Source organism: Phlebotomus papatasi, chromosome 1 (genome assembly GCF_024763615.1).
Source record: "Phlebotomus papatasi isolate M1 chromosome 1, Ppap_2.1, whole genome shotgun sequence".
NCBI classification, from domain to species: domain Eukaryota; kingdom Metazoa; phylum Arthropoda; class Insecta; order Diptera; family Psychodidae; genus Phlebotomus; species Phlebotomus papatasi.
Genome location: NC_077222.1, coordinates 90,418,159 through 90,436,225, shown reverse-complemented (window position 1 = coordinate 90,436,225; position 18,067 = coordinate 90,418,159). Strand labels below are relative to the sequence as shown.

At 34.5% G+C, this 18,067-nt stretch overlaps 1 protein-coding gene across 6 annotated transcripts in view; it reads right to left on the bottom strand.

Annotated features, from left to right (window-relative positions):
* Nucleotides 1-18,067, bottom strand: part of LOC129809663 (5-hydroxytryptamine receptor-like) — a 161,613-nt gene that overhangs the window by 54,012 nt on the left and 89,534 nt on the right. The gene's annotated exons all lie outside the window — the stretch shown is intronic.

Here is an 18,067-nt window from a genome sequence, read left to right as displayed (position 1 = left end):
ATATTGGATTTTTCGGATATATTTCGAACGATAATCCCACTGACAGAATTCTGTTACAAACGTCCCTTCCCCCAACTTTTAAGTGTCGTCTTACTCAGAGGCACCACGTCTAAATGAAGAATTTATTGCGAATTTAGCAATTTGCAGTGTTTATCCACTCAGTCCGCCTTATCAGTTGGGAAGGATCGATTGGGGTAGAGAATTGCATTTGTGATTTTGCTGTGATTTGTCTGGTGAGACGCAGAAAGTACAGAAAATCCCCCTTCAGAGAATCAAACACTTGGCCAATGTTCTGCACTCTCTTGATTTTCTCGATATTGAGGTAATTTAGAAAGTTGCTGGGGAGCGAAAAACTTTTCCTCAATGGCCAACATTTTTTCCTCCCCATCAATTTCATGGAAGTTTGCTGTTGGATGAAGATGAAACAAGGAGGGCAACAATCGAAGAAAATTCTTTTGCAACCACCAATTCGCTATGCTTCTCGCCTTGACCTCTTACTTATTCCTTTGGAACTTATGAAAGAGCTATTTTTGAGTGGTGCTTAAACCACACAAGAGCCTTGTTAGGGAGTTGCTCCCTTGAGGAGCACTCTTTCTGCTCAAGAAAGGAGGGTCTATTTGTTAAATGATGAAATGTCTCAGATTAAAAAGTTTCTTTTTTTGACGCCAGTTTAGGTTTTGTTACATTTAACATAAAAATAAATGAGGAAAAAAAATTAAAGCCCTCAAGGTTCTTTAAATCCTTCTACTGACATTAGAAACTTAATTGAAGAAACTTTTCCAAGAAGTTTTTCAGAAAAGTAAATTTAAATGAAACAATGGAACAAGTTGTTTTTACAGAAGAACAGTATTTTTGGCTACCTTTACAAATAATACAAGAGGACTCATTTTAATTATAAAAGACAACAAAAATCTTATTTAAAATTAATCACTTCTTGCTTTAGTAAAGTCGGGATTTATTACACTTTAATTGAGATTTTACGACGATTTATTTTATTCATCGCTAATATGAGTTTCAATTCGAAATTTTTGACTTATTTTCGTGACATTAATGATTATAATATTTATCAGTCCTCAACCGATTTTAACCGATTCAGTAATCACTTAAAAGATCTCCCGAAATTATTTAAAGAATAATAAAATTGATATGTGGGCAAAAATTACTTATAGGTTCATAATCGGTTCATTACCGATTCACAACCGTTTTGAACCGATTCATAAATGACTCATAATATTCTCCAAAATACAACTCAGAAGTAATATAAGTAAAGTTTCGGATAAAATTAGTTATAGGTTATGTACCGGTTCATTATATAGTCAGTACCGGTTCATTGTATAGTCCTGTTTGTTACTTTATGTAACCTGGGCATCAATCAATAAATTATTATTATTATTATTACCGGTTCACAACATATTGGAATCGGTTCGGTCTTATCAAAAACTCCACGACCTTTCCAAAGAGCTTAAACACAATACCATTGGGTTGAAAAATACGATTTCTAGAGCCTTTTTAACCTTTGACCTTGCAAAACCGGCATTAGGAAAGATTTAAGAGTATTTTCGTATATGGGCAATACGTACGCCTAGGTAATCTCTAAAACATATCTAAAAATGAAAAAAAAATCTTATGACGCATTTAGAGTAATAATAAAAAAAGATAGTTTTGGAGATGAACGAACCAGTTCAGAAAGGTGGACTACTTCTGTAAAATTTCATAAAAACCTATTAAATATTTTAATTCTTTTATCAAAAGTTAATAAAAAGTGGTTTTACGATTACTTGAGGATTTAAAGTAGCAAAAGCTGTTATAACACAGTGGATATAAACCATCATCATCGATATGGACTTCTCAGGCACGCGGCGACCAGGGCCATATCCACGTGAATATAAATTAAAAGCAATAATAACGAAAAAAAACAAATAAAAGTTAATGATTAGTTAGACTAGGATTGAAAGTAGCGTAATATTCCGTCAACAGTCTGGCATTTGGGGCAAAAATTAAATAAAACTATCCCCTTGACAAATGGCGTACTATATGGTAAAAACGTTTGGACACTGACCAAAATATTGGAACATGTTTTCCTTGGAAAAAATTTTTTTGGAATCGATTTGCACCTAGAAAAGATATTTTTGTTCCAAAATGTTTTCTTTATAGTTTTGGTATAAAATGCAGTTACAATTTTGTTAGAGTTTTCTTTAGGAACCATTTTGATACGATGAAATATCTACAAATTTGAGTTGATTTCGTTTTATACAAATTTGTTCCTGAAATTTGGAACAGAATTTGTTGCACTCGGCTGTTTTGTTCCCACTATCAGGAACAAATTGGTACATAATAACAATATTATTCCTACGTCTGTAATATATTTGTTCTAAAAATTTTCGGTGTCCGTGGACAAGGTAATTTTTAGAACGAAATTGTTACTCATATGGGGAATCTTTTTGTTCTCATTATCTGAACCAAATTCGTGTAAAAGGTTTCGTCTTACAGTTAAGGCCTCTACTTCAGTCGAGATGGATTTCGGTCAGAGGGGTTACATTAGCTCTGAAAAATGCGACCAGGATTTCGGTGGCGAAAGTTCACGAAGTCATATGCGAGTGCTGGCAGCAGGAGGGGAAGAGAATCTCGAATTAAAAAAATGAAACCATGTAGCACGAAAATTGCCAGATTTGGCGTCCTCTTCGCTTCAGTGACGGGTGACTCAGTGTGAGAGGAGGAGAGATATGATTTTATACTAGATGAGCTATTTATTGGAACAAATTCGTTACTTACATTGGGTATCTTTTTGTTCCTCCTAGAAGGTACAAATTTGTTCCAAAAATTTTCGGTGTCTGTGGACGAGCTACATTTTGGAACAAATTCGTTACTAATATTAGGTATCTTTTTGAGGCTCGTAAAATGAACAAGATTATGCCTAAAATTATGGTGTCCGTGGACGAGTTAATTTTTGGAACAAATATGTGCCGAAATTTTTTACCGTGCAGACAGCTGATTCAAGTTAGCACTAGGAACAAGAACTAAAAGTCCGCAGACCCTGTTAGAGGCTCCGGGAATCAGTAGTGAGGCTAAGTATTGCGACCTCCTCTCAGAGATGACGGAACGGAAAAGGAATGACACCGCCCTCATACAGAGAAGTAATGGGAGATCTCAATCCACCAGGATGTTACATTGCTCTGAGATGTGATCACGGGGACCAAGACCAAAAAAGTACGTTGCATAGCTGTAAATACAGCATTTTACAATCCACTACGAAGAACAGTTCAGCCCCACAGGTTATTATCGATATGAGTAACGCCTTAACCAAAAGTAGTCAAGTACTTTTTGCGTAAGCTCGTGATACCTACGAAGTGTTCGCAGAGTGCAACAAACTCTTTGGTTAATATGAGAAATGTTGTCTGTCCAGCAGAAAGCCGAATTGAGGATGATTACGTGCTTTCTCAACAAACGGAATGAATTGCCCGTAAATTGTAAGAGGTTTAATCGGACCACACAACAGCCTATTGGATAATTATAATGGCCTGTGACTTTTTAGGGTTAAAATGGAGGCCATTCTGAATTGCCCAATACTCAATGCGAGCTAAAAACCATATTTAGGTGGTCAAAGGTTTCGGTTAGGGGCACTCAATGGGTCAAGTGGTAGAGCACTCGCTCTATAATGCAAGTGTCCCGGGTTCGAATCCCCTTTAAGTCACCAGGAATTTTTCTGGCGTTAAAGGTGTTTGAATTGCATCCAGTGAGCTTTACTGCACTTGATTCCACGGGCATGGGACTGACAACCTAATTCCTGTATGAAAAAATAATAATGGATGTCCCGAACTCCCTATATGGGAAGGTTTAGTTCCTCTATGGAACGTTGTGCCACCATTATTAATTATTATTATTATTATTATTAAAGGTCTCGGTTAGATTACCTGGGTCACCATCAGAAAACACTTACAAATCAGCTGCATATAGATGGTAAGAGCAACAGAATAAGACCGACGAAAGGTGGTCAATTACCTTTTCTAATTTAACGAATTAAGTCTTAAAATCTAATTTAAATCAATTTATTTTTAGTGTCTAATTTTACCCTCAAAGTGTCCAAATTTAGAAACTGTCCAAAATTATGATCTCTTCTCCTAATACTCAAAACTTTCTGCTAGATAAAAAAAATACAAAATTGTCTTCAGAAGGTAAAATTCGGAAAGACAGACAATTAAGAAACAAATTCAACTTTATGTCCGACTTTCATTATTTCCGATTTTCAATGTGTCCGACTTTTAGCGAATTACCCTAATTTCTTGATTACAAAACTATTTTGCGTTAAATGATTCTAGTGAACTTTCTCAATATAAGTTTATCATCTTATTCATTTAAAATTAGTGAAAAAGTTCCATGATAAGCACGGTTATAAAGTAATATTGTTTTTTTCTTATTAGAAACAATTTTTGACAGTGTTAAAAAACAACAAATGACGTCAGAGCCGGGTAACCAATTTCGAATGTTTTATTCAAACTTTCAACTTTCATTGTTGTGTTTATTCACCTCTTCGTTTTTTGTTGGCCCTACGTTCTTCTATCTTTATAAGTTCCCATGTCCCAAACCTCTATTTGTAAGCTTTATTTTTTTCCATCGCACTCTAGTATCTGGGAAATTGTATTATTGCTTATACCTCCCATCTACTTTCCACCCACTTCTGGTGACTGAAGAAGGTGATCTCTTTGGAAAGTTGCAGAGAATGGCTTGACGAGATGGATTGTATTGTTATGCTATATTTGTTCAGAGGCTCTTTCAGAGCTACTTTTACCACCCATTCTGACTTTTTATCCCCTTCCCCAACCACCCTCCCAAACAACTCTTCACAGTCTAAAGCAACAAAACAGCAATTTATAGAAATTGGATTACATTATTGACTCTCTGGTGGAGTAGGGAAAAGATTTAAAAGTGTATGAATCTTTTCCCTCAAGACTTTTCCAGTACATTTATTAAATGTTTCTCTATAGCAGAAAAAAATATGTAAAAAAGAATAATTTATTATCTTTGTTTTTAAATACCACGTCAAATTTATTGGCAGTGAAAAAGCATATGTTTATTTTTAACCACCCTCCCTCGTGGATCAGAAAATAAATATGTCTGTTTTTTTTCTGGTCACTTTCTCTCCCAACACGTTTTAATTTGCAGAAGACTCTCCCCATGGATATAAAAAGCTTCGCTATACAAAAGGGTGGAAAAATTATTTCACACATTAAATTCTACAGACGATTTTGTGGCACAAATTTATGATCATCCACCGGTGGGGCGTGTGTTATATGAAAGGGTTCAACATCAGAGTTGAAAACATAAGCGTGGGAACATTATTTGCCAAAAATTAGAAAATTTATTTAGAAACTCAATGTGTTTATTTGTGTTCAAAAGAAGAAAATTAAATTAATTTTTTTCAGTAGCAGCGAATTCATTAAAAAGTTAACAATGGGCTTTCAAAGGTTAAATTGCTGAACAAAAATTAGGCGCAGTTTGAATGTTACTCAAAAGAGCAAATGTTCCAAATTTGCACAAAGATTAAAACAAAAAAAACACGCAGAAAATAACGCATTGGAATCAACGCCCTCACAATATCCTATTTGAATCTGCACATGAAAAACCCAGCGAGCACACTTAGCTGAAAAAAGTAGCGTTTTCAGCATATTTTTGCTGAATCGACTAGCAAAAATTTGCTGACTGAGCAGCAGTTGTCGAACAAAAAGTGCTAACCAAATATATGGAAATGGCACTGAATCGCCAATTTTGTTTCAAGGTTAGCAGAATTCAGCTGAAAATACATATGTTTTCAGCTGAATTGCAATCGGTTAGCATTTGGTGCTCGCTGGGAAGTTTAAAGTCAATATTTCAAAGGTTAGAATCAATACCGTTGTGGGTTAAAACTTGGATAACAATGGATAGCAGGTAAAAACTTTCGTGTCTCATAGTAGTGCAAACAACGCTGATAGAAGTGCCCCAAGGAATAATCTAATTTGATGTTTGCGAATTAAGTTTCGCTGCTTTAAGTTTCAGAAGGCCAGTTTCAGTGGCCAGAAGGAGGGATAGGACGTCTTCAGGATGTGGGAGAAATATCCGCTAAGATGTTCTCTAAAACGGGTCCCAGTCAAAATTCCGAAAGCCAAAATTCCAAAAGCCAAAATCCCGAAAGCCAAAATCCCGAATTGACTAAAATCCCCAAAGCCAAAATCCAGAATTCTTAAAAATGGTCATAGCTACTCCCACGATTGGATCCGCACTTGCTGAAGGCAAAGGGAAATTTTCTGTGTCTTGGGAAATTATTCTATGCATTATCCTCTATATAATTTCATCCCTTTCAAGATTTTGAACATTCAGGATTTTGGCGTTCGGGACTTTAGCTGCCTCCATTATAAAACATATCTAAAACTGGAGGGAATCGACGGTTTAGTTCTATTTGAAAGAACTGAATCAGCGATTCCCTTGCTCCCGTTTTAGATATGTTTTAGAGACCATCTTAGCGGACATATCTGCCATGCATCATGAAGACGCGCTATCCCTCCTTCTGGATACTCTCGAGACTGAAAGTGCCGAACATAATTCAAGATTATTAAATCGCTTTATTCCTTCGTGCGTTTTTATTTGCTTTGTTTGCCCTACTATAGAAAAGATAGAAAACGAAAATATCTACCTATACTATCCATAGTAGTGTTATCTGTGGTTAAAAAAAGTACCCTTTTATGTCCTAGAATTAGAATATAAGGTAAAGACCCTGTAGTCGCCCGGTTCCTCAACTAAATTTGGAATACTTATTTTTAATTTTCTAACTTGCAGAATCCAAGTGATACATTATTTCAAAACAAATGAATTGAATAAATAAATAAATATAAAAGATTAAATAATTTAACAAATCGCTAAAATATAAACTAATTTCCTAAGATTTACAACTTATCATCGAACTCAAACGAGCTCAAATGGTACGAGATATCAAGCTTCTGGTTTCCGGTGACCCCTTTTAAAAGTACAACTATTGTCTCAAGAAGTTTTTTTTCCTGTTTCTCCAATCCCGCTTCTATCTTGCCCCTCAAAAACTCCGTTTATTTTGTTAGTTTTTCTGGTTAGAAATTGATTGAAGCGATTTTATTCATTTTTAAATTATACTCCTATTTTGTAACAAGTCCAAACAAACATTGCGTTCAAATATGCCCATGACCGGAAGAAAAGTTATTTTGAATTTTTGACGATCAAATCCCTCTTCATTGAGGGAGTAATTCTCTGGAATGAGCTTCCCAGGAACAGGAAACGGCGGGTTATCCAAATCTTTTTGGCGTCTTAGATTGCTTTTTATTTTTTTTATTTTTTGCTTTTTTTCTTTTCCTACCCGTACTCTCATAAATGTACATATCTTATTCCTGTTTTTTTGATGCAGATGGCTTATACAACCTGAGAAAGAGTTTTCCACCGTTTTACTCTGGAGGTTGGTTACCAACGCTAAGACGGCGGTGGCCGCTATCACACAAACATTGAATTCTTTGTACACCTATATCTCTGTCTAAATTTCTGCTTTCAAGAGCTCTAGCTCAAAAGCAGTATTTGAAAAATAAATAAATAAAAAAAAATATCAAACACTCTAGATGGTTCATTTTTCAGCAGAAATTGCCTAAATTTTTCAGTGCAGTGTTTATATTTTAATTTTTCTGCTCTTTTCCAAGGCAAATTTGTTGAGTATCCTACCTTACCACGGTTTGTCATTTGCTAGCCCCCGACGAAGTGTTTTTCTTATATGGAGCTGTTTGAAGCCAACTCACAAATTGATCAGAAACTGAACTTACACTTCTCAGAACAAGACCTTATTTAGACAGATATAGTATATTTATCCCTCTTTACAAGGCTCAAAGTCTTGTACACAATGCTCACCTCAATTTTGACATATATCTTGTAACTGTCGCGAGTGCAGAAAAATTCCCATACGCATTTGTATGTGAAAGTAAGAAATTGGCTTCAACTTTAAAGGCCACTCGCCGGGGACTAGGTCATTTGACCGAAAAACCACCAAAAACGGTCGGTTGCTTTAGGGTTAAAAGAGATCCATTTCAGGTTCATTAGAAGAAGATGCCCATGCTTTGCACGGACCCAAACTTTACAATGACTAATTTTTCCTATATTTCTGAAATCTGACTGCGCAACATATTTTAAAAACTGGACACTTTCTCCTAGTTTTTAAAATATGGATGCGACGCTATGGAAAAAATTAGTCATTATGAAGCCTGGGATCGTACGAAGTATGGGCACTTTCCTCTACTTAAATTCATATCGTTTTAGCTTGGGGATTTAAACAAATTGAACACTTTTATCGACCTTTAAGGAGCGATTTAAAGATCTAACGCTTAAAGATTTATTTCAGAATTGAAGGGTCAGTCATTAAAATCGTATAAGACAAAACTTTTTTGTAGGTTAAATGTTAAACCAAATAATAACGACCAATTATAAAATTGGTCGTATCTGAATAAAATATTTCTAATCTAAATAAATTAATCTTCTTATTCACTTTTCAACTCTGGTCAATAGAGATTCAATATCTTCTAAAACCGCACATCTCTACGGATCCTTACCTCCTGATTCCATTCACTCTCCCTCTCAATAAAACCCTGCACCCACAAAGTTGGTGCTGAGGACACTTGAAGAGTGGGTGGCAATGAGTATCAAGCTTCTTTGGGGGGAGCTTTTGACGAGAGAATCTTGTGGAATGAGGGACGAAATGTATGACACAAAATCCGTTCAAGAATGCCTTGTAACAGGGATTTACGTGAAAATTTTCCAGTTTATGGATGATATGTGTGTGCTGGGACGAGAATTGAGTGTAGAAGTGAAATATTATTGTGTAAAAGGGGCTTCTCACCCAAAATCCCTCCAACAATTTTATGGTTGAGGTGGAAATGACGAACAAGGATATCGTCTCAAAATCCACCAAAAAGGGAAAGTGGATGGTTTAGAATATGAAGTCATATTTTCTATCTCTTTTTCCGTTTTGTCGGGAAGAAGGAAGTTTCTTCATACAATGAGATTTAAATTGTTTCCAAAATCGAAATAAGATTATGAGATTCTGTGGTACACTGTGGAAAATTATATACTAAAAGACCATATTCAGAAGGGCTTTTTATCGACTTACTCCTAATTTCTGTTCCTTAATTAAGAACACATGAACATAAATATTGAATAAAATTTTGTAGATATTCATGGAGAAATTTTCAATGATTTTTCAAGGGTGATTTTCCTTCCTCTTTCTCTCATTCCCACCCTCTCAAAATGAACTTCGGAGAGATGTTGGGAAATATCTGTAACATTTTCCATCATTTTCTTGATACTCTTGAAAATCCATCTGACTGTATAATGTGCAAATTCATTTGTGAGAACATTCACTGAGGTGAATGAGTCAAAGTAATAAATTTAATATCCCACATACGCACAATATTTATGGAAAATCTTCTTGAAAATATACTTCCAACATATTCTATAGCGACCAATGGGTTTTGTATTGCAAAGAAAACCCATGTTAACCTTCGAAGATTTTGCAATATTAATCTTCTTCTGCTCAATTGAATCAATCAAAATCATTTCAAATCACAAAATCTTCCATCAACAGCACACTCACAGAAAAAAAAATCTTCTGCAAAGAAAAACCACTTTTTCGAGGAGGAGTTCCCAAAAAAAAAGTACAATTCCATAACCACTGAATGTTATAAATGGAAAGATGATTATTTAGGTCAGTTACATTTTTTCTAATTTTTTTTTTTGTGAATATAAACCACAGAAATATGTAACGAGGGAGTGAAATTGACACACAATTGGGGTTCTTTTTTTGTGAGTGCTAGTATCTCTCTCTGGGAGATGATATTTCATGAGCTTTTCTCATTTTCCCTTCATCACCTTCTCTCATCCATAAACCCTCTTATTCAACATATTTTCACGTCACATCGTTGGAAAATGTTGATGCTACTTTTTTTATAATGAATTCCTCAAAATTCATTGCATGAATTTAATTTGCAATTTCCAAAATTAAAAAATTAGTGAGATTCAAATTTATTCAGGTTAAGGACCTCATCAAGAATTATGGTCACGATGTAAGAAAATGTAATTAATGTCTTAGTATAATTTAATGGGTGAAATATTTTGGTCAGAATTTTTCTAAATTTAGTTTAAATTTGATTATATCAAATGTGATGAGCAGAATTTAAAATGACGAAGTATTTTTTAATACCTAAAAATAGTGAAATATTCTCAATAAAATATCAATTTCGAAGTTATGGAATAATCTTGAAGTCTCAAGCGAATTTTTTAAAACAATTTTGAGCATTTTAAAGTATGTCCACGATAAAAATGTTCCTAATCATGTGGCATTTTGATGAGAGACGTCACTAGTTTATCACTGTAGCATTTTTATTCGTAAAACTACCATCAACTTCTATGCATTTTTCAACGAGATACAAGATGATAATGCAAAAGAGAATGGAACTGATCATTAAAGTCTATTTCCAAAATCCTGGAATCAATTATGTACACCTTGGAAAACTCACGAATACTTCACGCCAGACCGCCCGGAAGGTGGTTCTTCGATTCCTTGACAATAAAACCGCTGTCCAAAAGCCAGAAAAAAACGGAGTATTTGTGCTCTAGTTCTGGAGAAATACAATACAAGGATAATCCTTCGACATCTGTAAAATTAAGTTTTCTCCCAATCTCGTGAACAATATGAAACACAGAAGTGGACTGAAGACCTATAACCGTGGGTTTCAAAGGGTGCATCTTGATAGATGATGAAACATACGTGGTGTTGTTCATGCAGGACATCATGAACAACACACATAACGTACCCCCAATCTTCTGGCCAGATTTGACATCGTATCATTATTCGCGCTGATTGCGCGATCAGTCTCCCAGATCATGCTGATTGCGCAATCAGTGTCCAGGATCGCACTGATCGACACCCAAAGTGAACCGCAAGTGGTAGACCTCTTTACCCTGTGCTTGTTTGTGTTGCGATATTTTATTTTTCAGCAAAAATGAATGGAAGCAATTTCTTTAAATCAGTCCATAATTTTTTTTTCAATATTTCCCGCCAATTCAACAAAATCGTAAAAATGAGAAGTGTAGAATACGTGCTTCAAAGTTTTGGAAGTTTGCTCGAACGCTTGCAAATCTGCTTGGCGTTCCTTTGCTTTCGTCTCTATATAGTAAGGTGGGGTAACTGGATCGCTTTCCGAAGAGTGCTACTTAAACGCTTGTTTTTGGACTGATGAAATTATTTTCTACTTCTTCTAAATCCATAGAATTATTCACTGTTTCATTCAGAAACATAATATAAAAAAAATTATCAAAAATATTAAAGAAAATTTATAAAGTAATGATAATACTGAAATTAGTCAGCATGCACTAACTGGGTTGCCTTTTTGCTAATTCACTTTTAAATAAACCTTTGGATTTAAAATACTTTTTTCACAAGGAAAAAACAATAAATGTTTTCAATCAGCCAGCTGTCATTAGCGAAAATATCACTGTTAGAAAATTTTTAGTGAAAGAACCCTGCTGGCACAAGATTGAAATGAGTCGATTACACTTATTTAATTGATAAAAATATTATTTTTGCTTTTTCTCAAACTTGAATAGTTATATTATGTTACTGTGGTGACTATATTACGGAAATAAAAATAGAAATATTATTTTAAGTGGATTAGTCATAAACGATCCAGATAGCGAAGCGCCCGGATTAGCACACTTGACTATAGCTTCAAAAATAATTCAAATTGACTTCTGAATTTTTTATGGTATATTCTTAGACAGTTTATTTACAGATTTTGACCCGGTTATTCGAGGAAGGCCCTTGAACCTTTAGGTTACTTTACTAAATCGAAATTATTCTAAAACAGAAAAACGTCTGAAATATTAAGATAAAAGACGAATCATATGATTGCTAAATGAATAAAAAAATCATATCATGAAATATAAAAATATATATATATATATATATATATATATATATATATATATTATAATCATAATTATAAAAAATGAACTTTTTAATAATAAGAAAAAACTTTTTTAATCTGTTATTCTTAACATTTTCCTAAGCAAGAAAATTATTTACATTCGATCGATTAAGAGAGTTCTGACAACCAATCACGGGAAAAAGCACTCTTATTTTACTATTCACTATCAAAATATATTACGTAACTGTAGGATATTCATCGTCGACATAGAGTCTGGGAATAACAACGATTTAAGTAGTTTTGCAATAATCTAGGAAAAATCCATAACATTTAGAAAGTTTATCTTTAAGCTTTCGGATTTTTTTAAAGCGTAACATCTCTTAAATAGATGGCGCCACAGACATTCCTATAAAGGAATTAATTTTGCTCCCATAATTTTCGACATTGACCTCATCTTGTAAAAGTGCCAGAATGATTTTCAACACGATTGAACAGACACATCAACAGAGTCATAAAAAGCATTTTCACACTGAATAAAGTATTCTTCGGCAGCTGATTAAATGGCAGTTTTCTGCACGAAAATTTTGCAAATTGACTGAACAAATTCAGTCTAATGGATGAAGAATTGGACGGTCTAATGGAAAATTCTCAAACAATTCATTTTCAGAGCCAAGAAGGCAAAAGTCATTTAAATTAATCACGATCAGTTGAACATATAGTGGTAAAAGTTTGCGCTATATCGCATGAACCTGTCTTCTTGATGGAAAGAACAAACAAACTTTTAACGAAAAAAAGTGATTGTGGAGCTTTTTTTCAACTTTCTTTCTAACCCATCATTCATCTCATCGTGAATATTTTACCTCAGTGATTTTTCAACATTTTCCACCGAGAAAGAGATAGGACCATAAAAAAAGTCTGTTGATTGAGTGTCGTTGTCGATGTACACGTGCCAAAATATAACGCATATGATTCAATTAAATACACATAATATCGATTTGTGTGTACAGAAATACGGTTATTTTTGCACAGAATTTCCGACAATGACAAAAAAATCATTCCAGCCCTCAAAATTGATGCCTTTTCTAGGGGGAGAAAATTAGATATTTGGGAGTAACACAGAAAATCACAAGATGAGTGAGAAAAAATTGCAAGGCCTTTGATTTCAGTAAAGAAAATTTGAGATAATATTAATAAGCTTATGTGTCCAATAAAGTTTGTAATGTTATTGCACTTGGAAGGCTTACAAATAAAATATTGACACTATTGTTGATTGAGTGAAATATAATTTTAATACTTACTTAAATTAAAAATTTTGAAATAATTTTTCGGATACTTCTACGTAAAATAAGATTGATCCTACTATTTGCTCTGGATTGACGGCTACAGAGACGCCATATAAATTACAAGGTAACGATTGTTGCGTTTTAACTTAAAACCTCAAATAAAATTATCGATTCAAATGAAGAGGTTCCAGTCAAAACCTTAAAAGCCAAAATTCAGGAACCGAAATCCCGAACAACAAAATTCTTAAAAAGACAAATTCCGGATCGCCAGAATCCCGAAAGCCAAAATCCGGAATAGATTGAACTCCCGAAAAACCAAAATCCCGAACGTAACAAAAATTCCGAAAAGCCAAAACCATGAACGTCAAAATCCCAAAAACGTAAATTCTCGAACATCAAAATCCCGAACACCAAAATTCCGAACGGCGAACTTCCGAAAGTCAAAATATCAAAAGCTAAAATCCCAATGGCTCAAATCCTGATAGATCAAATACCGATAGCCCAAAGGCCGAAAACCAAAATCCTGAACGTTAGAATTTCGAAAAAAACAAATGGGTCGAAATGCCGAAAAACTAAAATCCCGAATGGAACAAAATTCTGAAAAGCAATAATCCCAAAAGCCAAAATTCCGAAAGTCAAAATCACGAAAATTTCGCTTTTCGGGATTTTGGCCAGCACCGAAATGAAGATTCCCTTCATTGAACAATGCGAATTAGGTTTTAAAGACCGATTAAACTTATATAAATTTTAAAGAATTAATTCGGAAATAAAAGAAATTTCTTAAAGTTGCTTTTAAATTTCAAGCTGGGGTAGGCAAAACCTGTTAAATAAGGAACCCCTGAATCTTCAGACAAATGTTCAATCCTGAAACCATTAAATCGACTTTAGGCGCCTGACCCATATAACTGGGTTATTAGTTTTTAATTTTAAGTGTACATTTTTTAACATTCACGAGGTAAAAGAGTATTCATATAAAAGAAATTTGTTTAAAAACTTTAAGCGCATATGGCGTATTTGACAATTGTTTACCCAGTCATCGTCTGAACCCATAATTCCTAATCTTTTATTCCTATGAAACATCCAAACGTCCTAGGGATGAGCCTTCCCTAGGCGAGTTAGTTATGATATAGGAGCTTTTGTTCAACGCCCGTATTTTATTTGGTGAACATCAGTCACAGAGGACAGTTTACTTCGTATGTTCGTATTAGTTGTAAGATAGTCGCCACCTGTGGCACCTTAAGTTCCCATTTTCCCTTTATAATTTTATAACTTAGTTGAGCTTAATAAGACTTACAAAAAAATCTGTGAAAATCGTATAATTTATCAATTTTTATTCAGTCTCGTCGAACTTTACGACTAAAAGATCATAAATAGAAAAATAAGAACAGTCGATAGCACCACCTAACGATAGTTTTCTTCCGTAGGGCTGGCTTCAGACTAGAGGTTTAGCCCAGTTCCCGAATATCTCAAAATCTTAAATTGCGAGCAATTTTAATGCTTTTTGAGAGCCCAATTGGTCATATGTCCTTAATAATCCAATCTTAAGTTAAATTTTTCCAAAAAAATCGTAATTGATAAGAAATTAGATCAGTTAAGTCATTTGGCTAAGTCTTAGATCTGAAGCCCGTGTAAGTGGCGCTAGTGGTTTTGGGAAAAAATATTGGTAGTGATTCCAATAACAACGGTTAACGGTTAACGGGCAGTCGGTTTCTTCAACAAAATTTGATAATTACCGCATTACGCAACGACGATTCACGTGAACTACTTCGTGACTACATGGGATGCTCACAAAGGCGTGACCAGACATGGGAGAGTACCCTGTTCAGATTAGCTCTATATAGAATATTGATATTCTAAACTTTGTTGTCATCTACGTGCAACGTAATAAAGTTCTCAGGAAAATGGTCAAATTTTATGAAGGTCCGAAGTATGATGTTAAGGTAAACCGGGTATTAAATCGTTACAGGGTATCTTGCTTCGTTTATCTGATGAGGACCGTGTTGTTTAAAAAGAAAAGAAGTCAGGTTATACGTTACTTAAGCGGTTTTCAGACTAGAGGTTTAGCCCAGTTCTCGAAGATCTCAAAGTTCTAAATAACGAGCAATTTTTTGCTTCTAGGTCATTTATCTTTAATAATCCAGTCCTAGAGCGATGGGAATTCTCCGAATGTGACATCCTTTGTGACTGTGGGGTGATCCAAACCACCCCCCACTTCTGTGTTTGTCCGTTGTCCCCTGCTTCATGCGGAACAGGGAATTTGATGTCGGCAAGTCCGCTTCCCATTGACGTGGCCCATTTTTGGGAAAGACAAACTTGATCTTAGGCCTCGACACGATTAATAATAATAATTCAATCCTAAGTTAATTTTTCCAAAAAATCGTAATTGATAAAAAATTAGAGCAGTTAAGCCTTATGGCTAAGCCTTAGGTGTGAAATCCGTATTACCGTAGATGCGGGTGACCTTGCCCCCTGCTGTTCGTAAGCCCTTCTTTAATTCTAGTACTTAAGGATGGTCGTCAACGATCAGGTAGGGTAAAGAGGATCGGTGAAGGTCATTATAAAGAGCTAGAATTAAAGAAAGACTTACAAACAGCAAGAGGGGAATTACTCCCGAAGGTCAAAGACACCTGCATCTACTGTACGTGCCGTACGTGCAGAAAAAAGGGATTAGGCTATCCACCTAGTGTCTAGTTACTCTTTATTGAATTTCATTCTGAAGGAAGAGTTCTCTCAATTGATTGACAGATAAACATAATTCCTATTGTGTATCACCCAGTACTGTATAAGACTTTTCAAATTTTTTTTACTAATTTATGGGCACTGAATATTCTACTTGTTTCTAGAAATATCCTCTTTATCATTTTATATGACTGGAAAGCTTCCATAAAAAGTATTTCATGTGACTAGACTAGACTTGGTTCTGACCTGTCTTTTCTCCGTGTTTTTGGATGGTTTGGTATAGAGATAACAGAGCCACGAGACACTTGAAAGTGGTCTGGAAAATTCGTGAGGATATTCTGTCATGTGGCAGGCAAAGCCATATATATTTAGTATTAATGTTAGTTCATTTTCCCAACCAATGAATTATCAATGTGACAACACAAACTTTCCCTATTTTTCCTAACTCTCTCCACCTCAAAACATCCCTTTATTTATCATATTGTAGGTAGAAAATGAAACCACCGCGAACTACCTTAAATACCAGATGTGAACTTTAAGTTGCACAGAAGAAACTCCATCGGGAAATAACCTCGCACGTGGTTTGTTTTTCTTTCTCGCTTACGAAATCCACCTACAAGTCCACCTTTATTTTTTGCTACCCTAATGGCTTTCCCCTCGAAATTCTACCAATTCACTGTGAATAAATCTTTCAGATACTTCCGGTCAATGACCATCAATTATATGTAGTATTTCACGGTAATTTTCCGAACAAAATAGCACGGTAAATAAATTAAAAAGTAATTAATAAATGTTGTGAAGCAGTTTTTGAAAAACATCCAGACAATGATTATTTAGTAAACAATGTTCTGAGTTATTTTGGGAGTGAATTGTGCAGGAATCTTCCTAAAAATCAATGAAATTTTCCAACTCATTTTGCATGAGGTTTCTAAATATAAAGACTGAGGTTAGGATAACCACTGGAATCTTTCCGTTCTTGTTAGTCGGGAATTACTGCAAAAACTCTGATGAATGAATCAATAGAATTAGGATAAGGGATTAAATTTGGCATAAAGAGCTCAATACCCAATCCCAATGACATCCTATACTTAGTCTACAAACTTGGATGAATAATCCTGACATTTAAAATCAGTAAAAATAGGACAAGTACAACTTTTCAAATTTAATTGCTAATTAAAATTATTCTTTTAAGATATCCTAATTAAATAATTTTATTTCTGAGTAAAATTTTCTTAAAAGCTTTATCAAAGGCCTTTAATAGAATTTTTCATTTTACCAGAATCTTAGAAAATAATTTAAAGGAAAGAATTAAAGTCCGAAAACTCAAATAGCCAAAATTGTAAATTGATTAAAATCCCAAATGGGTCGAAATCCTAAAGATCCAAAATCGCAAATGAGACAAAATCTTAAATGATCAAAATCTCAAAGAGATAAAATTCCGAATGCATTAAATTCCAGAAGAGATAAAATCTCAAATGGGTTGATGAAATCCCGAAGAGCTAAAATCCATAATAAGACGAAATCTCAGAAAGGGCTAAAATCACATTAGATTTAAAATCCAGGAGATCCAAAATCGTAAAGGTCTTTAAATTCAGAAGAGTCAAAACTCCAAATAAGTGAAAATTTAAAAAAGAGCCAAGATCGTAAATGGGAGCCCGAATGGGCCTAAATCCCAAAGAACCAAAATCGCATTTGTCAAAAATCCAAGGAGCCAAAATTTCGACTGGGTCAGATGATTCAAAATTCAAAATCGTAAATAGGTTAAAATCCAGAAGAGCTAAAATTATAAATATGTCGAAATCCTAAAAAAATCAAAATCGTAAATACTTCAAAAGCCCGAATGGGTCGATATTCCAAAGATACAAAATCTCAAATGAAACAAATCACGAAGAGCGAAAACCCCAAATGGGTTGATGAAATTCCGAAAAATCAAAATCCAGTATAGGTTGAAATTCCAAAAGAACTAAAATCAAAACTGAGTCGAAATCCAGAAGATTCAAAATCGCCAAACATCTGAACACATCGACATCCTAAATGAACCAAGATCGTAAATAGGTCAAAAGTCCGTATGAGTCGAATTTCCAGAGAACCGAAATTGCAAATGAATCAAAAGCCTGAAGAGACACAATTCCAAATGGATTAAAATTC